At 40.7% G+C, this 27620-nt stretch overlaps 1 long non-coding RNA gene across 6 annotated transcripts in view; it reads right to left on the minus strand.

Annotated features, from left to right (window-relative positions):
- Positions 1-1238: 1238 nt before the first annotated feature.
- Positions 1239-27620, minus strand: part of LOC137209863 (uncharacterized) — a 393448-nt gene continuing 367066 nt past the window's right edge. For all 6 annotated transcript variants that reach the window (XR_010936151.1, XR_010936154.1, XR_010936150.1 and 3 more), the window contains 12 exons: positions 27386-27485; positions 24902-25180; positions 24417-24525; positions 21998-22146; positions 20701-21618; positions 19518-19575; positions 15530-15699; positions 6609-6835; positions 6426-6489; positions 4956-5143; positions 3419-3666; positions 1239-1937 (listed from right to left, as the gene is read on the minus strand). This is a non-coding gene — a long non-coding RNA (uncharacterized lncRNA). The remainder of the gene's footprint in view (positions 1938-3418; positions 3667-4955; positions 5144-6425; positions 6490-6608; positions 6836-15529; positions 15700-19517; positions 19576-20700; positions 21619-21997; positions 22147-24416; positions 24526-24901; positions 25181-27385; positions 27486-27620) is intronic.

Here is a 27620-nt window from a genome sequence, read left to right on the forward strand (position 1 = left end):
TCTTCTTATTATCTCTTTTTTGGTATTTTCAGAAAAGACTCAATATACCTGTGTTTTTTGTATGATAAGGAAAATAGCACGGTAAAAATTAGGTTTAAAAAGCACCTACTGAGTGTAGTACCTGGCAAATTTTAGATACTCAGTAGATGTCCAGTGATGTAATGAATGGTCCACAATCTGGGCAATTCCTGATGAGCTGACAGTTCAGCTGCCCTGGCATATCGATCATCCTGGCTCCACCACTGAGTGATCTCTCCAAGATAGCAAGAGAAAGAGGAAGGAGAAAAAAATGGAGAAGAGAATGGAGGAAAAAGATTCAGGAATGAAGTGCAATAAGGGACAGGTTACATCCCTTGATCATAGCATATTGTACCTGGAACACATGCTATGGAAAATGGACCCCCATTTCTTGGGCACTATGCAGGCATTTCATGGAGAACACAGTCTCCCACACTTCTGCAACTCTCATCGTGTAGATGGGGAATTACACTGAACCATCACAAGTGTAGTTAGTAGCAGTGATTTGAATCAAGGCCTCCTAACTCCAGCTCAGGGTTCCTTCTGATAAAGAAGTACATCTATGAAATATATGAGTATATATGCAAACTTACTTTAACTTAGGAGCTCAGAAGGGTGATGGGAAATCAAAAATATCAGGAAGAATCAGAACACTGAAGAAAAAGAAACTTAAAGGCATATTTATGAGCCCCAGTTAAATATATACAACCTTCAGTCAAAAAATATTTATGAAAGGCATGAATGTTTTAGGAGCTACAAGAGAATCAATCCACAAAGATGAAAGAAGTAACTCACCCAGGGCAGAGAGCACCTCATCAGCCCAGATACAACAGAACAAAACAAACAAAAACAAAAAACAAAAAAAAACCCCAGAGAGCTATTTAGCAACAATCTGTTGCAGAAGAATCTCCATTGTGCATTTAGGATGTCATTCATTGCTCCGCTGAGTTCTTGTGTTCAAAGAAATAAGGCAAGGTCTATTTCTCTTTCCTAAATCCCTGGATCCTTGCCTTCTACCCACCCCAACCAAACCCCTACACTAAAAGACAGAAATTGGTAGCTGACTACATTATTGACTCAAATCCCCAAAATTGTACTCCCAAATGCCAAAGGGATGATTTGTACGTACACCTGATGCACCTTGAGAATATAGTGTGCAGTCAATGGGAAGGAGAAGAATTGTGCCTCCCACCTTACAATTCTCTACTTAAAGGCAGTCCTTTTTTCAGAATACTTTTTTATTTTTAATTCAGGAACAAGACACTGAATTTTATCCAGGATCTCAATGCACTTCATGGATGTTATCTAGAGGCCAGTATTAGTTTTGTCTGTTCTTTAGACCCTTCTTGTACACAACAGTTTAAATAATAAATAAAAGCTTAACGTGATATGGAGGGTTTACATTTTGACAGAGATAAAGGTCAAAAACAGAGGTGATATTCATTCCTTTCCATTCCAGGCATTAGTTCTCTGGCTGGGGAATGGCTTGGGAAAGGCCATAAGAACTTTGGAAGCCCTTGATCCCACCTTTCTGAACCTCCGTCTCTCCCGCTGCATGGGCACTGACTGACTCTACAATCTGAGAGACAACTCTAGGCAGTGATTGTAAGAAAATTTTAATCCCCTGGAAATCAACTCATCAAAAACATGAGTTAATTGAAATTTAGGTTTTGATCTTCCTTTTATTAATAAGTGATAACATTAATTAAAGTATCATTATCTGCTATTATAAACAGATTTCAAAAATGTGTATTGTCCCAAACAGTAGAAAACTTCACAAATGTAAAAGCCAAAATGGGTGACATCGATCCGCCGTGGTCCTCTTCCTGATTCCAGGAAACAGGTTCCTCCATCTCATGGCTCCATCATCTTCAACATGGGGCTCCCCAGGTTAATGGCTCATCTGTGTCTGCACCAGGCTGGTCAACAGGGAAGAGCATGGAAGGGACCATGAGAAATCCGTATGTGCTGGACCAGGAAGTGAGACATATCACTTCTGATCACACTCTGTTGGTTAGAGTTCAGTCACATGACCACACCTTATACAAGGGAAGTTGGGAAATGTAGGCTGTGTGTCCAGGAAGAAGAGGAAACAGGTGAGTTTTATTGCTAGACAGTCTCCATGACAATAGGAAAATAAATTAACATCAGCACAATAACAACAAAATTGCAGTTTCCAGAGTATACCCTGGAGGCTACAGAAGTGAGACCTAGTCTCTAATAACTACATCTTCAGTCCTACACAAGACCTCTGTGTAGAATAAAGATCTTGTAAGGTTTTTTCTTCTCTAAGAAAATTTCATCACCATGATGGGAAAACTCCTAAGAAATGAAAACAAAGATGTATTTTAAGGAAGAAAAAGAGTTTCAGCATCAAGAGTTGAAGGAGAAAAAAAATCATTGAAATATCCCTAATTAGTTTGAAATTTTAATTTACCAAAAGGTACATTCTCATTCAAGCTAGTTAATTGGGGGGTTACCCTAACCAGTTAATAAGCCATGGTTATTAATAGCGATATTGTAGTATTCATTATACTAATGAATTCCTATTTACATATAGTCCACCTGAGATTAAATAGAAGCTGAGGGAAAGGAAGGAAGGAAGAAAGAAAGGAAGGAAGGAAGGAAGGAAGGAAGGAAGGAAGGAAGGAAGGGAGGGAGGAAAAGGGAGAGAGAGAGAAAGGAAGTGAGGAGGGAGGAAGGGAGGGAGAGAAAAAAGGAAAGGAAGGGAAAGAAGTAGTTCCCCTCTGTGTCGGTGTTTTCTCCATCATTTGTCCACTGGACAACTACACTTGGCTTTGAAAATCAGTCTCCCCTGCTCTAATTGCAATGACAAAAAGTAGCTCTGAGTGAAGAAACCCAAAAGTATTTGAAACCAGGTTACAACTCCCCTCAGTAATTTGGTTCTATAAGAAAATATACATGCCAACAAATTATCTTTCACTCCTGCAAGAAGAGATCCAGTTCTTTTGGGAATCTGAATTTATTTCAAGAGTGGGATGGGAAGGAAAGCACTCATTTAACCAGTTTTTAAAACAGATTTCGTGACTATAAGCTTGAAAAAAGTCTCTGGCAGAAAAACACCTTAACTCTAATCGAAGCTAAACTGATGTTCTTGATGTTGGAGGGGTGCAGAGTGAAAGACGAATGGGTTGTGCTCCAGTGTCATGCATGTCTGTGAAAAACCAAATACTCATACTAGCTTGTCCCCTTCAATCTGAGCCATCATCCAAGAAATGCAAATACTGAGGCTCAGTATCAACTGATATTGATTAGAGTAAATGAAATAAATGCACTCAAACATCACTAATGGAAATACAATTTGGAAGGTAGTTTTTTTGGAAATTTTGTCAACGTTAGATGCATTCATATTTTTCAAACCAATGATTGAATTTCTAACCTCATTTCAAAGGAAATGCTCTTAATTTCAGGGGGAAGAAGTCATATATAAGATGTTTGTTGGGCTTCCCTGGTGGCGCAGTGGTTAAGAGTCCGCTTGCCGATGCAGGGGACACGGGTTCGTGCCCCGGTCCGGGAAGATCCCACGTGCCGCGAAGCGGCTGGGCCGTGAGCCATGGCCGCTGAGCCTGCGCGTCCAGAGCCTGTGCTCTGCAACGGGAGAGGCCACAACAGTGAGAGGCCCGCATACTGCAAAAAAAAAAAAAAAAGATGTTTGTTGCAAAGCTATTTATGACAGCAAATGCCAACAATGGGATAGTTTCAATCAATTTGGCATATAGACTATAATGAAGATATTTGAAATTATGCTGTAGTTTTGGTCCTATGCAACTTATTACCCGTCATGAATCAGTAAACTTGTAATTACTGAATATTTAGAGCTCTTAGTGTCAAAGTAATTGAGACCTCAGTCTTTAGCTTTAAATGAATACTTTAGTTTGTGCTTTCTGAGCGGCTAGAATATTGTATTCCTGTTTCTAAGTTTGGGGCATTTTAATGGCATTACATTTGGGAATGAATGGAAATTGAATGCCGGGATCACTTTGAAAATGACGTCATTTTACAAAAACTTGGAGACAGGCTTAAAAGATAATGTTAAGTGAAAAAGCAGGAAAGGAAAATTGTTGGTAGAGTCTGGTAACAAAAAAATGAAATAGGAATGAACATTTTGAAATAGAAAAAAATCCTATTTTTTTCCACTTTCCTTCATCTTTTCAAAATTTCTTCAAAAAAATTAACATTTTCTTTGAGAAAAAAGAAAAGATATGTTATATGTATAACTTAAAAAAAAAATTACCTCTTAGGTCTATACCTTCCCATACCTTGACTGCAACTCTCAAATTGTAACAATCATGTAGGTTACACGCAGCCTGATATGAGTCAGGCGACTGCAATACCTCCTATGAAACTGGGCGGGCCTCATTCCCAGAAGCAGTGTGAGCCCTAGGAGGGACGGATGTCCATGTAGCCAATCAAGTGTCTCAGGTCCACAACCACTTCATATGGAGCAAGGATGATGACACTGAGTATCCATTTAGAAAGGAACACAAGCAAGAATTCCATTCTTCCTCAACTCTGCAGCTCTCCTTTACCCTGGATCTAGAAATGACTTCTCAGGCTGAGGAAGTATAAGGCGGCAAAAGGACCAGAATCTGCCTCTCCCGCTCCTCTTTAAGGTAGACTGTACCACCGATAAAAAGACAAGCTACTAGAAGGCAAGCTGAGTCAGGTCTCGTAGCCAGCAATCTCCTTATTGCTCTTGCGGGCAGAATGAGGTTTTGTTTCTCTTTCGGTGAGAGCGACACTGAGCCTATCTTGGTCAGGGCCTTCTGCATCATCCTAAAATGACTTTTTTTTCTTTCTCCTGCATTTAATCGTATTCTCTGCCACTAAACTTTTTAAAAAGCGGTGCTTAGATCCTGTTGAGCTGGGCATGAAAGAGCCCCTTTGCTCCCAGGGTTCTGATGGAGGAGACTTACCTTTAAATTGTGAAGAATCTCAAGGATCCCACTTGCCTGTGATCCCGCTTTAGCCTTAAGTTCTGTCTCCTCCCCAGAATTCAGATATAGGGTTGGGCTTGAGGAGGTAATGGTGCAAGTTGACCGTGTCACTGGGTACAATGGTATTTCCTGAGAACCAACTTGGGTGTTCGGTAGCGCATTAGCTGCTGGATTATGACAGTGGAGACATGCTTTAAACAAATTATTCCAACAAGTTACTAACTAATTAACCTCAACTGTCCAGAATGCTATAGGAGTGTCTCACAGGCAGACATACCTCAGCCTAAAGCAGTGACTTTTTTCAACCAGGGACAGTTTTACCCTCCAAGGGGACATTAGGCAATGTCTGAAGACATTTTTGGTTGTCACAATTTGGAGGAAGGTGAGGACAGGAACGAGAGTATTACTGACCTTCAGTAGGTAAGAGCTAGCATGCTGCTAAACACTCTACGATGTCAATAGTGTCTAGGTTGAAAAAACCCTGGTAATTTTCAAACTTGCCCAGTTTCTGATTCAGGAGGTATGGGGTGAGGCCTGAGAATTGCATTTCTCATAAGCTCCCAAGTGATGCTACTCTCTGTTGGACCAGGAACCACACTTGGAGAACTATTGGTCTGCATTTTCAAAGAAGTCATCCCCAGAAAATGACGTGTAAAGGCCCAGAGAGCATTAGCTGAAGAAAAAGGGAAAGATAAGCTTTTGCATGCAGTTTGTGCAAAAACGCAGAAGTAGGAAGTTTTGTCATGTTCAAGTAGCTGAAATAAACAAACATGGGGTTGAATGAAGCTGGAGAGGGAGCCAGAGAGAGATTGTGCAGGGCTATTGTAGAAGCATGGTCTCTATTCCATTGAAAGCTACGGAAAGGCACTGAAGAGATTTTTAGCAGGGGGTTGGGGAAACTTGACTGGGCAGTTGGGGTGAAGAGTAAAGTAAAATATGTTGCCTGTAGTTTAATATAATAAAAGAGCATGGCCTTTGGAACCAGACAGTCCTGAATTTCAATTCTAGTTAAGCCTCTTTGCTAATTATATGATCAAGGGCAAATCATTTAACTTTCTGTGAGCCTCTGTTTCCTCTCTGTAAAATGGAACCATTCAGACCTACGTCACTAGATTGTTGTGAGAATAAATGAGATCATGTTTGTAAAAGTGTCTGGCACACAGGAAGGCTCAACAAATGTTAATTCTCTTCCATTAATCATCAACGATGAAAGGATCAGGGTCTCCTCCAGAACCTAATTTGCATCTCAAAAAGCACACAGTAAAGCATGATGTCAACAACACAGGTCTGTCCAAAGAGTGCTTGTATCACCTGCGTGTGCCAAACGTATGTCAGGGCCTGCTGCTGGCAAGTTTAAGGGCAAATTAGGCAACCACCAACCCACGCAAAAAGGCTGCAAAGCTAATGCTAGGTTTGCAGATACCATCACAGAACTCAGGCCAAAATTACCTAATTTATTGACGTTTGGATACTTCCAGAGGCTCTTTTACCAGGTCCCTTACTGTTTTGTAGCCTGACAATGGGAAGGAGAAACAGTGCTTAAAACCACAATAAATAATAATAATACTTAGCACTTAAATAACCTCCACCATCTTCAAAGCCATTTACAAACACTCACAAATTAAGACTCACCCAGTCCCAGGCTTGGGAAAGTGTCATTATCTTGGTTTCTTCCATACAGCACAGAGGATGAGCCAGTAGAGTTGTCCAAATTCTGGCCACTTGGCTTGAGAATCAGTTGCTTTAATTCAATCCAGGCATCACTAGTGGGCCTATTCTAGAAGAATCTGGGCATTTCTTTGGATCATAGAGTAGTACAGAATGTTTGATGAGAAGAGTAATTCCACTTTCCAAGAATCCTTTAAAATAATAAATAAAGAAGGTAGAGGAAATGCTTGGAGGAGATGCATAGGTTTATGGCATAGATTGTGCTATGGTTTTACTTCATCAAGTTGTAAACATGTGTAGCTTTTTGCATGTCAATCACACACTCAGTGAAGTGATTTTAGATAAAAGAAAAAAATCCCTTGTGAATCTAATTTTGCACAGAAGTACCCAGCACAATCTGAATTAGACTTAACTGGAAGGTTGGCTTTTTGGCCAACAAAGTGCTGTCTCTGAATCCCCAACTCTCTTACTCTACCATCTCCCAGAAAACTGAGTGAATGTCAGGATTTTTGCATGTGTCTGATAATTATGTAATTAATAATGATAATATCTCAAAGTTTCCTCATCTGTAAACTAGAGATAATGGACCACAGGGTTCTTGTGAGGACAAAGTATGAAGAATGCCAGGGTGGCAATCAACACAAGAAAGCTTTCCTTATCATTGTTGTGGTTGATACCATTGCCATTAGATTTTTATTATTTTCCATATATTTCCCACATGCTGTGTCTTACAGGGTTCATCACAGTCCTCTTGTAGAGGTAAGCAGGTAATATTACCCTCTGCGGAAATGTGGGCTCAGAGAGAGAAAACAGACTCACCTAAAACCACAGAGCTCATCACTGTCAGAAGAGGGAGGAGCCCACGTGCTGTCTTTATATCATCCCTGCTTCATTCATAATTCCTCTCTTCCTTCTTCTGTGCTAAGCAGTACATTCCATTTTCTCCTTCAAATCCTCCACCCACAATATTTAATCTCACTTTTACAGGAAGCTCAGCATCTGAGAAGTTAAGTAAGATGTACAAGGGAGTGCTAATGTGGACCTTAGGATCTGGGTCCAGGTCTATCTGGCCCTAAAACCTGAGCACTTAATCAGTGCAATAGACCAGAAAACAATCTACAGAAAAAGACTTTTTAAGTCTAGCATGTTTGCATTCTCTCCCTCTACACATTCCAGGCAAAGAATGGCATCTCTTATTTTTGCTCCCGTAACTCCACAGCAACTCTAGACATTTATTGAGCCCCTATTGTGTGCCATACACTGTACCCAAGGTCTATGGAATATCTTCAAGGATCTTGTACTCAAGAAGCTTCATGTCCAGTGGAAAAGGTGAGCATCAGCTCTTACCACTGCTCCTCAGAACCAAGATTGAGAAAGGATCATTCAAAATGGCCATGGCTACAATTCTGGATCTCGGAAATGCCAACCATCCCCACCTTCACCCCTACTCCTGTGCTACCAAGGGCATGATGATTTAGAAACAGAATCAGACAACTGCATAAGACGGTCCTCATTTGTCTCAAGGTATAAGGTATTTGTTCTCAAGGAAGTCCTGTATGCTTATTTCAAAGTGGATTATGTTTTCTAGTCTATTGCACTGATTAAGTGCTCAGGCTTTAGGGCCAGATAGACCTGGACCCAGATCCTAAGGTCCACATTAGCGCTACCTTGTACATCTTACTTAACTTCTTAGATGCTGAGCTTCCTGTAAAAGAGAGATTAAATATTGTGGGTGGAGGATTTGAAAGAGAAAATGGAATGGAGTGCTTAGCACAAAACTGGGCACATGGTAGGTCTCCATAGATAGCAGCTATTGTCATTACTGTTACATTATTATGCTATTGTTGTTATTATTAAACCTCTATTCTTTACACAAAAATTGTATTAAATCCGATTGCAAAGTTTGGCAATGATGCTGCTAATATCTCTCCTATAGATAATCTTAGTGCAAACTCACTGGTTATCAATGAAGTCCTTGAAAATAATACAACTATCCATGATATAGTTGCAGAGATTAAATTTTTTTAATTCTTTGTGCTTTTTGGCAGAACTGCAAAGCTCAGAAATAAGGAGCCAACTCAAAGGAACGGAGTTGTTAGAATGAGAGAGAGTGGAAATCCCAGCTCTGCACCTTACTAGTTGTGTGATCTTGGGGAACTCAACTCTTTAAAGACTCTGTTTTCTCTTTTATAAAATGGGGACAATAAGATCAACTTCCCTGGGTTATTGAAGAGCTAATAAAATAATGTGTGGCATTTTACAAATCCTAATAAAATACCTATGATTAGGTTTTTACTGTTCTTAAAATATGGATGGCTTTAGGTAAAAAGACACTGGAGAATAAATTAATAACTATTTTATAAATATAGTTATATTGTAGATAAACTCTTTTAAAATAGATAGACAATTGCTGATGGAAAAAATAATGGAAGGGCTGCTTGTAGTAAAAGGGTAGAAAGGAATGCATCATAATCATTAAATGCCTTTTGTGTGCCATACAAATAGCATGATATTAATAGCATGATATTAATTGCATGATATTAATTGCATGATATTAATAGCATATTAATTGCATGATATTAATAGCATATTAATTGCATGATATTAATTGCATGATATTAATTGCATTAATTGATTAATAGATCTAGACAGAACTGGGTTCAAATCCTAGTTCTCCTGTTTCTTGGCTGTGCAGCTTTAGATGGTTACTTAATCTCTCTGAGCTTCCTGATCTATAAATGAGATAACCAATATCATCTACCTCATAATGTTTTGGTGAAAACTTAGGGCATGAAAAGTACTTACACTGTACCTGAGAAATATCAGGCACTACATAAATGTCCCCTTTATTTTGACTCTTATACAAAAAAGAGGAAAAACAACCTAGTTAAAGTTCTCTATGTCTTTTAAGGGGTAGAATACATTTGTCTCAGGCAGAGCAGCAGTTACAAGAGTAACATCTGAAGATGCTACACTAAGTGAGAGAAGCAGAGGCATGGAATTGAAATCCTCAGTGCCTTTATATCAGAGAACTGCAACAAAGAAAGCAGAATCAAGGCTGGGTCCAACATGAGGGTAGCAAGACACTATACTGCCTGAAATGTCACTGCAAGCAGGGTGATCTTATATCCCAGTCTGCCCAGGCATTACAGTTATCTTTTGATACATAACCAAGCACCCCAAATTTATGTCTTAAAAGAGCATAATTTTGTTCAAGCATTTGCAATCTTGGCAGGGCTCTGCAAAAAGAAAGGAAGGAAGAGGAAGGAGGGAAGGGAGAAAGGAAGGGAGGAAGGAAGGAAGGAAATAAGAAGGAGAGAGAGAGGAAGGGAGGAAGGAAGAGAAAGAGAGAGAGGGAGAAAAAAAGAAAAGGGAGGAAGTGAGATAGGGAATAGACGATCGGTTGAAAGATAGAGATAGATAGATGATAGACAGATAGGTGATAGGTAAATAGGTAGATAGATAATTGAAAAGTTACAGAAGGGCAGAATTGGCTTGAACTCAAGAAGAAATTCTGAGGACTACCCCAACTTTGGTGGGCTCCAAAGGAAAGAATTCCTCTAGGGACCAGAGGTTGAAAAGTGACCTCTGACATCCCTTCCAGCTCTCAGATTCTGTGACCCTCTCCAAAGAACAGACGTGGTGGTGATTAACATTCCCTTTTTCCCAAGATGGGTGGTGCACGCTTTCATCTTTCAATGTTTATAAATGCCTTTGAAGGTGGAATGTGCCACATACATACTAAGAGCTATTATTAATATGGTGCCCAAACACCTCTCTCCACATGATAGTCAAAGAACAAAGCATTAGGGGTGCAAGTAAGCATGTGTGTGCACACACTCCAATTGAGGAATGTTCTTTATTCTCACCCTGCCTTGGGAGAGGCAGGATATGTCACAGAGGCCAGAGATGGAGCAGAATCAGGGACATGCAAGTGTCGAAAGGGAGAATTCGATGACAAGCTTGGAACATAATTGATCAATGCAGTTATCAATGCAGTTTTTATTTCTCCTATTTGCTATAGACATGAGCTAAGCACAAAAGAAAATGTAAAAATGTCATGGATACAAGGTCCTGCACTGGAGGACAGATATGACAAAGACATTGAGTCAGTATCTTCTGAAGTCTACTCTCAGAAGATACACTTAAAGACCAGTAGACCAAGTCCCAGATGCAGATAACCCACCAGGACTGAGCAAGGAGAGATCTTGTTTATAGAACACCAGGGATAGGTCATCTAAAATTTTTGCTGCAATTGCAGAGGTCATGTTTCTAAAACATTTTTGTTCATGAATACTTTAATCCCATGAAAGTTATTAACCCCCTTCCCAGAAAAATACACATGCAAATGAAATCTTGCATGAAGTATGTGTGGAATTCACAAATTTCCAAAAGCTCTGTCTTCCCTGGGCCCTTTTCTGTAGCTCTTGTGTAGCTGTATACTCTAAATTTTGAAATTATCTAACTCTGATCAGATTCAAAGCAGACAACAGATCTCCACCTCCGGATTCTGGGCATCCAGCTCAGTGCCCGGCAAGTCATGCACCTAAGATAAGTGCTTGTTTAATGGATAAACACGGAATTAAAGTATTTAAAAGAACAAGGAATCCTCCTTTAGCTGTATCTCTAAGGGTCTTTTTTATTTGTTTTATTTTTGGGTTGTTTTTTAATACTTCTCAGGCATTTGACCACCACAGGTTAGCAAGCCAAGAACAAATAAATGAATAAGTGAATCACCCAGAATTATTTCAAGAACAAAGGAAGGTTGAAACATTTGCTCTCTTACCCCCAACACAGGATGCAAACTCTGTCTTGAAGAGCTCTAAGGAACTATGTGTAAACTGCAAAATTCACACCTAACATGGCAAAATTGAAGAAGTCTGTTTTCAGAAATCCCAGAAAAATAGCAAAGCAGAATAAGTCAAGCCCTTGATCTATCTGAGCAGAATCAGCCACGGTAGACTTCTTAAGCTTTCAAAGGTTCCTCCATCGTGAAGAAATGGGAGTAGGTCGCGCTTAAATTCACCACCGGCTGTAAATGTTGCCAGGATAAACCCTTCAACAAGACAAGCGCCCCTGGCAACCATTCACTGGAAGAAATGGATCCTATCACTCAAGCAAGGTCCTCATTTACAAGAGTCAAGATGGCCAGAGAAAGAGAGGCAAAGACGAGAGAGAGTAAACGATTGAGGGTAGCAGGGCGAGAGGGACAGAGGAAGCCTTCAGGTCAAGTCTTCTGGCTTCCTCTCTTTCTAAAGTAGTCATCCGCTTTCAAGAGGTAAATAAAATAACACCATATGGGTATGACATTATGCAAATGAGAAGTCAGAGAGAAGACACCCTAATAGCTACTGAGAGCCAGATACCCAGATGGGAAGCTGTGCGGTGTCTCATCTCCGGGGGCCCTCACTCCGTGCCCAGCACCTTTGCATGCTGGTCCAGGACTTCAAGCCTTGAGGGCTTCCAACTTCCGGCCACCTTGAGGGGCTTTTTAGTAAAGTGCCACGAAGATAAAATTAGAAACCGGGCTTCCTTTTTTTTCCCCGTCACTCTATTAGTTACACATAAATCAGCATCAACTGAGAAACACGCCCTCCCAATTTTCAATGACAGACACAAGAGTAGGCTGGGTTTTAGCCACTACCTCCAGGCTGCCTCTCAGATCCTCTCCACCTGCCACCCCCAAAACAAAAGAAAACCATACCCCTCACCCCAGCATTCTCACCATTTCATCTGTTCCCTCTTCTTTCTAAATGTGTGAGCCGTGGCAAATAGCTCAAGTTCTTTGACCCTCATCTGTGAAATGAGAATTAAAAAAATCTCTCCACTACAGGTACACAAAAAAGATGATCAACATCGCTAATCATCAGAGAAATGCAAATCAAAACCACAATGCGATATCGCCTCACACCTGTCAGAATGGCTATCATCAAAAAGAACACAAATAACAAATTGTTGGTGAGGAAGTGGAGAAAAGGGAACCCTTGTGCACTGTTGATGGGAATGTAAATTGGTGCATCCACTGTGGAAAACATTATGGAGGTTTCTCAAAAAACTGAAAATAGAACAACCCAGCAATTCCACTCCTGGGTATGTATCTGAAAAAAACAAAAACACTAATTGAAAAGATACATGCACCCCAATATTCATAGCAGCATTATTTACAATTGCCAAGATATGGAAGCAATATAAGTGTCCATCAACAGAAGAACGGATAAAGATGTAGTGTATATATACAGTGGAATGCTATTCAACCATAAAAAGAATGAAAATTTGCCATTTGGAACTTGGATGGACTTGGAGAGTATTATGCTAAGTGAAATAAATCAGAGAAAGACAAATGCTGTATGATATCACTTATACGTGGAAGCTAAATAATACAACAAACTAGTGAATATAAGAAAAAAGAAGCAGACTCACAGATATAGAGAAGAAACTAGTGGTTACCAGTGGGGAGAGGGAAGGGGTGAGGGGCAAGAAAGGGGTAGGGAATTAAGAGGTACAAACTATTATGTATAAAATAAGCTACAAGTACAACATGGAGAATATAGTCAATATTTTATAGTGACTATAAATGGTGTATAACCTTTCAAAATTGTGAATCACTGTATTGTACACCTGTAACTTATATAATACTGTATAGCAACTATACTTCAATAAAAGAAAAATATTCTTAAAAAGGCTGTCCACCTGCAGAGTTGCCCTTATAACTGGGTGAGGTTTGGCAGCAAGCTGGTCACCAACTGCTTAGTGAAGATTGTTGTATGCAAATCATCATGAGTCCAGATTGTTGTATGCAAATCATCATGAACCCCAAATTCAGCCTCAAATATGATCCCCAAGGGCAAGGTCTTGTCACTCACTATAGGGGCTTTCAGTCTTGCAGGTGATCAAAAAATGCTGCAGATGCCAGAGATGGGAATAAAAGATTCATTGATCCTTTTCTTTCCTCAAGGCTGCTTTTTGTGCCATTTATGTTTATTGAGAGAAGAAAATGAGGGCAGAAGTTTCATAAGAGTTGTTTTTTTGTTGGTCATTTTGTTGTTTTTTCGTAAGGGTCAAGGCTTTGCTCATTTGTATGTGATTTACATTTGCTTTTTGGAGACCGTAATTTTGTTAAGTTAGCCTGAGATGGAGCAGGGTGAATCATGGAACCCGCAGCATCTATGCAAAGCCTGCCTCTGACAGGTGAGGTCTGCAGGACGTCCTGCTCAGCTTCCTCAAGTGTGACCACACTCAGGAGATGCTCCTTTGTGAATGTTACTAGATGAATGTTATTGTTCTGCTGTAAAGTTTAGAAGTGTATTTTAAATAATTATTGATAAGTATTGATACTTGTTTTCCATTTAATGTAGAAAGAGCGACTTTTCTTCTGTCATATTTCTATTTAGGTTTTTAAAAAGTTACTCTAAAGAAAATATAAAATGAACAGTAATACAGATGGTATCCAACTGAGTCAAAAATCTTGAACTGGTTCTCCAATGATAATTTGTATTTGAGAAACCATGGGTGAGTAGAGAAAACTTTGAAGAAAAGAAAAGCTATCTGGGCTCCAGTTCTAGCTCTAGTGATTTTTCTGTGAAAATGTAGGCATACCATATTACATCTCAGTTCACAGATTTTCCAGTCAGTGACAGTGAGGATCATGCTACATGATGGGAGATAACTTCTTCTCTCTCCTTCATTCCACTCATGAAAAGCATCCTTATTCTTTAAGAGTTACCCTACCCAACGACTCTTTGTTCAAAAAATGTATTAACTAACTTATTGTGGTGATCATTTTGTAATGTACACATATATCAAACCATTATACCTTAAAATTATGCAATGTTATATCTCAATTTTATCTCAGTACAGCTGGAAAATAATTGTTTAAATATTTTAAAATACACACACACACACACACACACACACAGTAAGGGGTTGAATGACGATATGAAAGACTTGCTTTTCCAAGAAAAGCATACCATCAAGTTTCCAGAAAAGAGGAATTTGTTGGAAACCCATCACCCTCTGTTGTAACATCAGTCTCGATCAGAACAATATCAGTTTTTATCGAGGAGCTGCCATTTAGAGCAGAGATCTGTAAACTACAGCCCATGGGCCACATCTGGCCAACCACCTGTTTTTGTAAGCAAATTGTTATTGGAACACAGCCACATTTGTTCAGTTACATATTTTCTATGGGTGCTTTCATGCTACAATGGCTGAAGCCTGACTCAACTAATACAATAGACAATATAACTGGCTTGCAAGGCAGGAATCAGTCACCTCCAGCCTGTGAATTCCTCCTAATGAAGAAGAAAGCTGAAGGGTCAGTAACGAGGGGTAGTTTATTCAGTGCACGCCTCCTCATTTTGCCTGTTTGACATTCATGAACCAATGCGGTCAGAGAGAATATTACAGCTGGTATGGGAGCAAGATATATCATAGGACCTACCCCCATTCATCAGAAAATAAATCCCCACTTGTAAATGTTTTCCTAATTCCATCAAGATCACAAAAGATTACTAATACTACAAATCAATGTTATTAAAATGATATTTAACTCAGTAAATTGCATGAATGATCAGTAATGCTAAAAACCAATATCTTAAGCCCTCAAAGGACCTGCAGTTTGACTTCTGAGTCTAAAAGAGGCATTAAGTCTACGCTTAACAGCCAGTGAACCCAGGGACGGGATGAGAAGGTAAGGAAACTGGAGATTCGTGAATAAGACTCTGAGTAAGTGAAAAAGAAGACTCTTTGACTCTTCTTAAGTCTTTGAGGTTGCACTCATTGGGAAATTGCATTATTGGTCAAGAGATATTCACTCTCCTTGCTCCAACACCATGGACAGGGCATAATTCCCAGCCTCCATGACTGGGCTTGGCCATGTGACTTACTTTGGCCAGTGGGCTGCAGGTGGGAAACGATAGGAGGTCAGTTTCAAGCTTTGTGTATTTCTAATCCATCTCTCCCACTCCTGTATTCTCCGTGAGAAGTGGATGTCCAAGTGTCTGCTGCTGCTTCAGCCTGGGTCCAGGAATGAGAGCCACGTAGAGTACTTCTGAACCTGAAGTGCAGACAAGACCCAGTCCACAGACCGAACCTGACCAGCAGGCCCATAAGCAAGAAGTAAATCTAGTAGTGAGAGGCCACTGATATTGGGGGTTATTTGATGCTACAGTAAATCTGACTAACACAGGTCACTTCTTTGCCAATGAGGCTGTGGAAATGGTACGTTTATTATCAAATTTGTAAATTAAACACTTATGAAAGCTTGAACAGTAACTAAATGCCCATTATTTCATTTTGCACATAAGGAAGCTGAGATCGGACAGTGAGTTGCCCAAAGGCTCTAACAAGTCAGTGGCAGAGCAAAGAGAACAGGATTCCTGCCTTGTAATACCTAATTCTTACCCTGGAAGTTTGAGGATCTGAAAGATCTGGTTTAAAACCCCACCTCTGCAAAGAACTAGTGCATGCCCTTGAGAAAATCATTAAATCTCTCTAAGGCTTGGGTTTTCCATCTGTTATATGGAGATAACACTACTACTACTTCAAAAGATAGCTCTAGAATTAAATTAACACAGATAAAGAACATGGTACAACATGTGGGACAATGAAAGCATGCAATAAATATTAGCCATTAATATCATTATTATTATTACTGGATCCCCAAAAGATGGTCATTTGGCCTACTTTTTGAAAATCAACTTTATTGGGGAAAAGTATGCATGCAATAAAATGTACCCCTGTTAGGTACATGGTACAGTTTGGTGAGTTTTAGCAAATTTATACATTCATGCTATCACCATCACTATCACGATATAAAACGTGTCCATGACACTAGAAAGTTCCTTTCTAACCGTTTAAAGTCCATCTGTCCCAGCCCCAGTCCCAGGCAACCGCTAGTCTGCTTTCCACTAATTTGGGATGTCATTATAAATGATTGTTTCCTGTTCTAGACTTTTATGTAAATGGAATACTGGTATATGTGTTTTGTGTCTGAATTCCTCTCCTCAACGTATGTTGAGATTCTTTCATGTTGTCGAGAATATCAATAGTTTATTCTTTTTTATCGTGAGTAATATTTACCATTGCACGGGTATATTACCATTTCTTTATCCATTCACTTGTTAACAGGCAGTTGGCTTGTTGTTCCATTTGGGGGCTATAATGAATAAAGCCGCCCTGAACATTTGTGTACAAGTCTTTTTGTGGACACATGTTTTAATTTCTCTTGGATAAATATCTAGGAATAGGATGGCTGATTGATGATATGTGAGTGTTGATCTTTATAAGAAATTGTCAAAGACCCCTTCAAAGTGATGATAGTATTTCATGCTTTCACCAGCAAGGCGCAATAACTCCAGTTGCTCACATCCTCACTGATACTTGATATGGTCAGTCTTTTTAATCCCAGCCACTTTAATAAGTACATTGGTAACTTATTATGGTTTAAGTTTGCATTTCTCTGATGACAAATTAGGTAGTGTATCTTTTCTGATATTTATTTGCCATCATTATATCTTTTGTGAAGTGTCAGTTCAAAACTTCTACCCATGGAGAGAAAAGGGCAGGTACTTTATAATTATTATTGAGTTGTAAGAGTTCTTTATATATTCTCGCTATACATAGTTCTTTATATATATTCATATATATATGGCAAAGGGCTTTTGTTTGATTTTTTATATATATTTTACTTTTATATATATTTATTTTTATGTATATTTATTTTATATATATTTTATTATATAATGTATGCCATATATATATATATATATAAAGAGAAAAGAATATTTTTCTCCAATCTGTACATCCAGCCTATTTTAAACATACTAAGGAAATGTCATTCTCCTCCAAGACAATTCTGAAGTTTGATGGCTCTATGTATTAGGAATCTTGGGCTTATGTAGAAAAAAGACCATTTCTTTATAGCAAGGATTGACAGACTACAGGCAAGGGCCAAACCTGGCCCACAGCTTGTTTTTGTGAATAAAGTTTTATTGAAACACAGCTATACTCATTCGTTTACATATTGACCGTGTCTGCTTTTGTGCTACAAAGGCAGGTTGAATAGTTGCAACAGAGACCACAGGGCTTTAAAGCCTAAAGTATTTGCTATCAGTCCCTTTACTGAAAAAGCTGGTCAACTGTTATTTTATAGCATTGGCCTGTTTGTTCTAATGCAGCTTTTGGATAACAGAAAAGAAATCTGTCACCTCCTTCAAGGATTTAAGACAACTTTTCTGTCTCCCCTTCTTTTCTTCAGGCTTAATAAATATCTCTCACCTTTTCCCAAAATAGGTTTTCAAGCACCAACATCATCTTTGCCTTCCTTCAGCTTGTCAGTTCCTATCAAATTGCCAACCCCAAAGCTATCATAGTCTTCCTTGTGATCAAATCATTACAGGAAATGGGAAAACCATCTACTCCTTTAACTTGGACTACACAGGTTTTTAACAACCTCAACCTATGGCTTCAATTAGAAATGTGGTCAGTTATAACCCCAAGTGTTATTCTACTGAGAGAGATCTCCCCCAAGATTCTTTACTCATTCGCCCATCAGTTCATTCAACAGACATGTGAAGTGACTCTTGTGTTCCATGCATTGTATAAATGGTTATTTAAATCCAGATGCAAGATGCTGGATTCATACCTGTTCAATTCTATGAACTATGACTCGTATTCCAGCATATGGCGTGGGCTATTGTTAAGATTATCTGTTATTCTGCAACAAACTGCTCTAAATGCAATGTGTAAATAAAACGGTAACAATTTACATAGTTCATGAATATGCAATTTGGACCAAACTCAACAGAGAAGGCTCATCTCTGTTCTATGTGGCATCGAGTAGGGTCCTCAGGCACCTCTCTCTCCACGTGGTCTCTCCAGCATGGCCAGGGTAGCCATCCAAAAGCCATGTCCTAAGAGACAGCCAGATTGAAGCTGCATCACTGTTTCTAGCCTAGTGTTATAAATGACTTAAGGTCGCTTCTCTCACATTTTATTTGTCAAGGTGGCCATAAATTCCTGCCCCATTTCAAGCCAGAGGGAGAACTAGACTTCACCTCTTGATGGCATGTGAAAGAAGATGTAGACAGGTCTTAAAACTGCCACAGCTACCATCACTCTAATTGGAATGATGGTTCTCAAACCGGGGCCATAAGGAGCTCTGAGAGTCCACGAACTGAATTGAGTTTCTCCACTGTAAGGACAGAACATTAACATCTATTCTCCTAACCATCCCTCTCAAGAAGTAAATATTTATTTCTGTGGATCTGCGTCCACTTAGGAGGCTCAGAAGCAAAAAAACAAAGCATTCCACTGGCCTGTGTAAAACAGGCTCTTTCAAGTTACTTTTCTCCAGTCTGGAATCTGTGGCCTGGAGCTCAGCCTCAGGAAGACGACCTTGATGTCTTTATGATTAAATTCAAAGAGGAGAATAAATGTTCCTGCTCTCCTTGGGCCTCTGAAAGATGCCGTGAAATTTTGCTGATGTAACTGGATAAAAGGAGCTCTTTATAATACGTAAATTTTGCCAGCATTGTCTCCTTAGACATCTTTTCAGGCTGGCAGAGAGGTAATGCATCCTGAGTGCATTTAAAGTGAACTGGGCTTTTCTATTTTTAACTAGCATTATTTTTTTAAATGTTAAATATGAATCCTATTACATTACTCAAGGAAAGGTGGATGGAAGTTTGAAATAGACCCCAGAATTGTTAACTTAGAAGCAGTGAGCATGCTAAGGAGTACAGGCACGTGAATTTTGAAATTAATATCCCAGCTCCAAAGACATCAGTATGAAACCTGAGGAAATCATGTAACCTCTTTGTGCCTCGGTTTCCCCACTTGTCAAGTAGGAAGAAGCCAATGATAAATACTCACCAATGTTCCAAGTGACTTTCAATAAATGTGGAGGGCAGAAATGCTTCGGGATTAACTTCTACCCTCCGGGCCCCAACAAGGAAAAAGAAAGTGCAAATTAGAGCAAACGTGGGACTTAGAACTAAAAATTCTGATTCTAAATAGCTTTATGTAACCTCTCTGAGCCTCTGTTTCCTCATCTATAAACTGCAGGTGGCCACCCTTGTATGGCCCATATCCCAAGGCTACTGGGCTAATCAGATGAGACAATGCATGCAAAAGAGCACCATAAACCGTAATAGCCTCTGCATCTGCATCTGTCAATGGCAGTGTTAGAAAAAAAAAAAAAAAAAGATGTGCGAGTTGATCAGGTTCTAAGGTAATAATATTGAGAAAGTGGGAAGAAAGGGCAGGAGTTGGAACTCAGCTGAGCTCTCGCCTTTTGGTCTGAAGCGATAAAACAAAATATCTGGAGCATGCAATGCTGTGATTACTGGGCAAGTATTCTACGAGACAGCAGAAAGGGGAGAGGAGGAAGGGTAGGGCTAACTCGCTCGATGGAGGACCAGCTCTATCCATTCCAGGCAATGGTATGAATCCCGTGGCCTGGTTCGGATCCTGAATACAGCACTTCTAAGCTGCAAGACCTTGGCAAGATAATTAAACATTCTGTGGGGCTTCCCTGGTGGCGCAGTGGTTGAGAGCCCGCCTGCCGATGCAGGGGACACGGGTTCGTGCCCCGGTTTGGGAGGATCCCACGTGCCGCGGAGCGGCTGGTCCCGTGAGCCATGGCCGCTGAGCCTGTGCTCCGCAACGGGAGGGGCCGCAGCAGTGAGAGGCCCATGTGCCGCAAAAAAAAAAAAAAACCATTCTGTGCCTCAGTGTTTTCATCTGCAGAATTGGGTTAATAATTGTGCCCCTCCATGGAGTTGTCGTGAAGATTATATTAGTTACTGCAAGTGCTTAGAACTTGAGTGCTTCTGATGAATACTCAGTATATGTTATATTTATTCACTCATTTATTCCACTCAATTAACACATATCTATTGAGTGTTCAATCTGTGCCAATCCCTGTTGTAGGAACTGGGCATACAGTCATGAGTAAAACAAAATGCCCGCCCTCAAGTAGCTTGGAGCGTGTTCTAGAGCATTTCCAGAAAGACAACAGATGAATTCTTACACAGGATGTCAGTGCAGGGCTCACCTGGCGGTCCAGTGGCTAAGACCTCACCTTCCAATGCAGGGAGTTCGGGTTTGATCCCTGGTCGGGGAGCTAAGATCCCACATGCCTCGTGACCAAAAAACCAAAACGTAAAACAGAAGCAATATTGTAATAAATTCCATAAAGACTTTAAAAATGGTCCAATCAAAAAAATCTTTAAAAAAATGTATGTCAGTTCATGATAAATACGATGGATAAAAGTGAGATGGGGTACAGGGGATATGAGATTAAGGGGTTGCAATTTCAGGTAGAGGGGCCAAGTAGACTTCCTTGGTCTCTGATATATTGAACATGTAGGCACAGGTACGGTGGGCTGCCCAGATACACCTCAGGATGTAGGCACTCATTCCGCCTACTACCAGGACCTCTAGCTGCTGCTCCAAGACTCAGTCAAAGAGAGCCTTCATCCCAGACCATTTCTCAGAAGGCAGCCTGCATCCGTGACTGGCCAACATGGAAGTACAAAAGCCTAACCATTTGTCCTCAGCTGGGACAACTCTGAAGGGCCATCTCAGCTCCCTGTGGGATTGCTGGACATCTCCATTGAAACTGCATCATGGTACGGCTTCTCCCTCTGCCCAGTCTAGCATCCCTCCCCATGTTGTCGTTGTTTCTGAGCTCACTCCCCAGTTAGCCTCCTCCACACAACCCTCAGAGACCTAGACTCTCTTTCCCAGGAAATCCGACCTATGACGAAAGCTAAGTAACTTGTACAACATCTTTCCACGTGAAGCGGTGGAGCAAGGATTTACCCCGGGGCTGCCTGCCTCTGTGGTTTGGGGCCTCTCCTGTTGTTATCAGCAGTGGTGCACATTCCATTCTGTTCCAGCCAGTGAGGCAGCAGGAAACTTGGAATTTCTTGGAATTTCTGAGCAACCCAGAGCACGAGGGTGGGTGTAGCTGTGGATAAGAAAAGGAGAGGAGGTGTTAATTTCAAGAGCAGACGACATTAAATTGAAACCCAATGACGATGAAAATGCACCAACACATTTTGAAAAGAAACTTGTGATATTTTAGAATTTGACTCATTTTTTGCTATAGATTCCTAGTGCTTTTGTAATAGATGTACAATGGTTTAGTTTATATATTTGAAAAATAAACCTCTTTCCAACTAAGTTCTAGCTTTAGTTTGGTTTTCTATCAAGTCTGTTTTCATACATTTTAGAATGCCATTTATATCTTGGGATAAAGTTACTTTGGGGAGCCCCAAAATGTGAACTTCCTCCTAATCTCAACGACGTACTTATTTTTATATCTGGATGCCTTGAAGGATACCTGCCTTTGGTTCAGCCTGCATCCCAGACACAACAGGTCCAGAAGCTGGCAATATGGTAAGTAGACATCCCAGACTGGGAAAAGGAACATAGAAATTCTTCAGGTGTTGGGAAAGTCTTCCTGAAGCAGTGTCACAAGCCACTGGAGAGGAATCTAGCAGACAAAAGAAAATTAGTCACTGTAGTAAAATCTTATGGAGAACAAAAACCAATAAAAACATCCAGGACCTGAGGAAAAGAACTAATTCCAAATTTACATAATTTTTTATAAGTACTTTGGACCCACGCTAGATGTATGTTTGCAAACTGCATTCTCACAATACCTCTATACGGAAGGGGATATTAAATTTACCTTAAAGTTGTGTAAACTGAGATTCATGGCAGGTAAGTGACTTCCCAAAGTTTATACTTGTGAGTTGAGAGTGAGTATTTCAACCCTGACTGGCCAACTCCCAGTGCCATGCCCAAAAGCAGGAATTCGTTTTTATGATGGTTGGAAATACAACTCAGGGAAAAAAAATTCCAGTTCTTTCATTGTCCTACTCTTTCCTGCCCTGAGATGCAACATTGTAACCCTTGTTAAACTCGAGCCAGGCAAGTGGATTCACCCTCTCTGGAGGTACAGTTGTTCCCTTTATCTGTGGATTTACTTTCTTCGGTTTCAGTTATCCATGGCTAACCTTGATCCAGAAATATTAAATGAAAAATTACAGAAATAAACAATCGATATGTAAATTTTGTGCCATTCTGAGTAGCTTAATGAAATCTCGTGCCATTCCACTCCATCCTGCCTGGGATCCCCAGCCATCACCATCATCTGCTCCTGGCATCCAATCATCAACATCGACACAGTTCAATGATCCAGGATCACCCGAAACAGATGATCCTCCTTCTGAAGTATCATCAGAAGGTCGACAGGGGGCTTGCCTGGTAGCTCAGTGGTTGGGAGTCCGCCTGCCGATGCAGGGGACATGGGTTTGTGCCCCGGTCCGGGAGGATCCCACGTGCCGCGGAGCGGCTGGGCCCGTGAGCCATGGCCGCTGCGCCTGCGCGTCCGGAGCCTGTGCTGCGCAACGGGAGAGGCCACAGCAGTGAGACGCCCGCGTACCGCCAAAAAATTATAATAATAAAGAAGGTGAACAGTATCCTAACACTATGTCACAATGCCCACATCATTCACCTCACTTCTCATCATAGGCATTTTATCATCTCACAACATCACAAGAAGAAGGGTGAGTACCGTACAATAAGCTACTTTGAGAGAAAGAGGCCACATTTCCATAACTTTTATTATGGTTCTATTTTATTATTTGTTGTTGTTGTTAATCCCTTACTGTGCCTAATTGAGGAATTAAACTTTATCATAGGTATGTGTATAAAGGAAAAAACATGGTATGGTTCAGTACTATCTGTGGTTTCAGGGCAGCCACTGGGTTTCCTGGAATGTTATCCCCCGTGGATAAGGGCCAACTACTGTATTTGTAAAGACTAAAATCTCTTTTGCTCTCCCAGAATCTTTTAGACCTCCACTGTGGCATTAACATCAGTGGATGAACTCTGCATTAGCAGAGCTGACACAGAAAATGTTACAAAAATTTTAGTTGCACACCCACCTTTAGACAAGTTCCAGCCTCCCCTAGAGCCAATGAGAAGAATGATACATTGGTTCTTAGAAATGATTAAAAGAGAGGCCTAATGATATCTCTACTAATGACTCTGAATTTTACTTATGCAGTGTTGGCTTCTTTCCATTTCAGAATCTTGGATGAATGTCTAAACCCTGGTAATGCCTCAGAGCAAATGTTACCTAATCTCGAACTGAAGTTTATAAGAATTCAATGGAATCCTATCCGGCAGAGTATGAATTATTTTTATCTTCTGTTTTCCTTGAGTAGTGTGTCCTTGAACACTTAATCTCTCCAAGCCTCAGCTTCCTCATCTGCTAAATGGGGAGATCAATGGTCGTTCACTTATTATGCAGGGCTAATGAGAGCAACAAATGATCCCTTTGGTCTCATACTGGGTGTCGACCGCTTAATGGAAACAAATTCTAATCATGTTCCCTCCCCACTTCCCCATGCTCAGCAGCCTTTGGGAGTTGCCAGTTGCCCAGAGCAACCACTTGAGCTTGGTCCTCCAGACTTTTCACGAGCTGGCTTCTACCCCCTGCCTCTCCAGGCTCCACAGCACAACCTTCCTTCTCACCACAGTCAAAGATGCCATTCCTGAGACCCTTTACCGACTTTCACTTTGCATTGCTCTGTCCAGTCAGCTTCCTCTCTCTGAAAACCCCTTGCCCTTTCCTCTGTCTGCCTGGTGAAGTCAAGTTCATAATTGAAAACCCTACTCTCAAATGTTCCCCTAGAGAAACTTTCCCTGCCCCTCCCTGGCCAAGCCCTGAGCTCTATGGAACTTTGTCCATACCACCAGCCACGACCAAAAGTGTTCTGGCCATACTCAAGGTTACCCCCTGGGATTAGCAGAATCACGATCCAGGTCTCTTGGCTCCCCTGCTCTCTTTCCACAGATGCTTCTGTGAAAAAAAATACAAAATTATTCTAGGAATTGTGGGAGACTCTGATGAATGCCCAAGACACTTATTCCATGTTTTACAGAGCTAATCTACCCAGTCATTCTAATAAAATTGTAGAAACGCAATTGACCAGATCCTATGACTCACCCACCGCTGGCTCTGGCTCCCTCAGATAAGGCAAAGAGAGCTGGGTACGGCGCTTATCCACATAATAAACCAGAACAAAAATGAACTCAGGGGCTGTAATTCCATCAAGGGTCTCTGATAGTGACAGAAACCCCCAAAGCAGGTTTCTGTGGTCACAGGAAAGACCACCTCAGTGAAATCATTAGTCCCTGCCATATTTGGCTTTGATTCTGACAGTGACAAGACTCACCAGATAAGCCCATTGGCTGCAGTAACAGATTGGGTTTGGGCAGCAAAGCTGTCCACAAATGAAGGATTCACTTTACGTCAATGAAAGCACATGAATCTCTGTTTAGTGGCACCTTGAGTCCACAACCTCGAAATAGAATTGCATCTCCTCCAACCAGAAAACCTTCCTGTATGCAAAAATTGAAATACATCAGGATGCATATAAGTCACAGGGAGAGAGCTTTGGCTGTTACATCCAACTAGCCATAAATTCTCGTCAGGTATGGGATGCCAAGAGAATCTGTAGGCAAAGAGAAAGTGGGAACAAAGTGATGACTCTGCCTTAGAATAATAACATGGAGTCTTTTGCATAACATTGTACAACAATTATCTTGATAGATCCTCACAAAATCCATCAACGTAGGTGAGTAAGCAGCACAATTGTCCTCATTTCACACATAAGAAAAATGAGGCTCAAAGATTCTGAATGAATTTCCCAAAGTCACGCAGAGGAGAAGCTCAGGGCTAGAAACAGTCCCCAGTCTGACCCTTTTCCACTCCACTAAACAGCTTTCTACCCAGGGGCTTTCATGCACCATCAAATAGAGAAAATCAGAACCACTGAGCTTCTATAAAAGAAAATGGAAAGTACTACATTCCAAAGGAAACTGGTTGTTTCTGAAGCTATCAGGTGATAATATTTTGTATTATTAATAATAAATCCGGACTAGGTTTTCTCATCCAGACTTTTGGTCTTCACTCTCCATGGAATGTGTTTTAGTAGGAAGAGAATAAAATGTATCTGGAAATGCATGGGATTTGGCATCAGACGTGGATCCAAACACCAGCTCTGCTATTGACTAGCTGTGTGACTGAGGACACGTTAATTGCTTTGAATCTGAATTTCCTTATCATGAAAATAGGGATGATAATAGATTCATCAGAGAAATAGGGTAGGAAGTAAACAAAACAGCATGTGAAAAGTGCTCAACAGGGTGTACCTGGCACATAGTAAGTCCTCAAAAATGTCCGAATCTGGAGAAACAAACTCCTTCACCACATCACATCAGCTAATGATGAACAGAGCACTCACAAGCTCTTTTAAAGAGTGGCTTCAGGCAGTGCGGCCCCACCAGGGCACTGCTCTTTGCTCAGCGTCTCACATTTTGTGAAGCATGGGCACGTTCACGATTAGGGAATCAAATCATTGTCTTCAGATCTCTGTCATTGGGCGAGGAATTAAATCAGCCTTTTTATCCACCAGCAAAAGGGCAAGTCTTTCTTTTCTTTATTAATGGAGTTGCTGACTTATTAGTTCACATGGAACATGTCCTAAGCATCTGAAATAAACCCCAATACTGGGAAAGTGCTAGATGCCAGTTAAAATTTTGTGAGCACTGCTAAGTGCCAGTCTCTCTGTAAAGCACTTCCAGCCACATTGGCACATTTGAGCCTTGCAAGCATCCCTACAAGCAGATTCTCTCCATTTTACAAGTTACGAAGTGGAGGCTCAGAGTCGCCCAAGGTCACACAGTACCTACAGTAGCTGAGCCAGGGTTCCACTTCTAATGTTCTTCCCCTTTCCTTTAGGACAAGGGGCTCACTGCCATACGGCTGCCAAGTCTCCATCAAAGTCAGCATCCAACAAAAAGTACCAAGAGTGAGCAGGGACAGATGAGAGTGAGAGAGGCCCCCATCACTGACTCACGACCAGGGGGAATCCGTGTCAGACCTTCATGCCCTCTGCCTCTTTACTTGTGAAATGGAACAGTACCTCACTTGGTTTAGATTTAAGTCAGTCTCAAATTACTAAGTGGCCTGATTCATTTCAGAATTTCGCCTGTGTAGTATGTTTCCCAGAAAGCCATTTGGAAGACTAGCCTTTCTTTAGGTTTGCTTTTTATTATTTTACTAAGAGAAAAATCTTCGTTGTTTTCACATTCACCCAAAATTTATGAAGTGAATGCTATGTGCCCGGCATTCTAACTAGGTTCTGGGGAGAGAGAAGCCAACCAGAGAGACTCCATCTCTGCCCTCACGGAGCTGAGAGTCTACCGGGAAAGACTGGACTACTAACCACCCAACTGTAAAAGTGATTATATAATCAAAATTCTGATGACTGCCCCATTTAGAATGCAATGAGTGCTATCAAGGGACATACCACAATCTCGGGGTCAAAGAGGGCTTCCTGAGAAAATGGTGCTTCAAGGGAAAGCAGAAGGATGAGTACAAGTTGGCCAACTGAATGAGGGTAGTGGTACTCCAGGCAAAGGAAACAGCACTTGCAAAGTCATAGAGCCAAGAAGGAGCAGCTCTTCTTTGAGGAACTGAAAGGAGACCAGAGTGACTAAAGCACAGAGACCCAAAATGGAAGGAAAGGATATGAAAACCGGGCCAACAGAGGGACGGCATTGCTTTCAAAAGCACTCATCGGTAATGGCTTTAGTCATTGTGAACATACATACTCGGCCCCACGCACATGCTCTTGAATATAGCTGATACTTACAGATGTTAGACCTAAACAAACGAAGGGTTCAAATGATGAACTTTTTTTCTCCCTCTGTTCCTCTTCCACCTTCTATTCTTCTTGATCATGATTCTACTTTCTAAGTGTGGTAGGAAACATAGAGACAACGAATTTCCTAAGAAACTGTAGGTGTTCAAAGGGTACAAAGTTCCAGTTATGAGATGAATAAGTTCTTAGGATGTAATATGCAGTGTGATGACTATAGTTAACAATA

Source organism: Pseudorca crassidens, chromosome 17 (assembly GCF_039906515.1).
Source record: "Pseudorca crassidens isolate mPseCra1 chromosome 17, mPseCra1.hap1, whole genome shotgun sequence".
NCBI lineage: Eukaryota > Metazoa > Chordata > Mammalia > Artiodactyla > Delphinidae > Pseudorca > Pseudorca crassidens.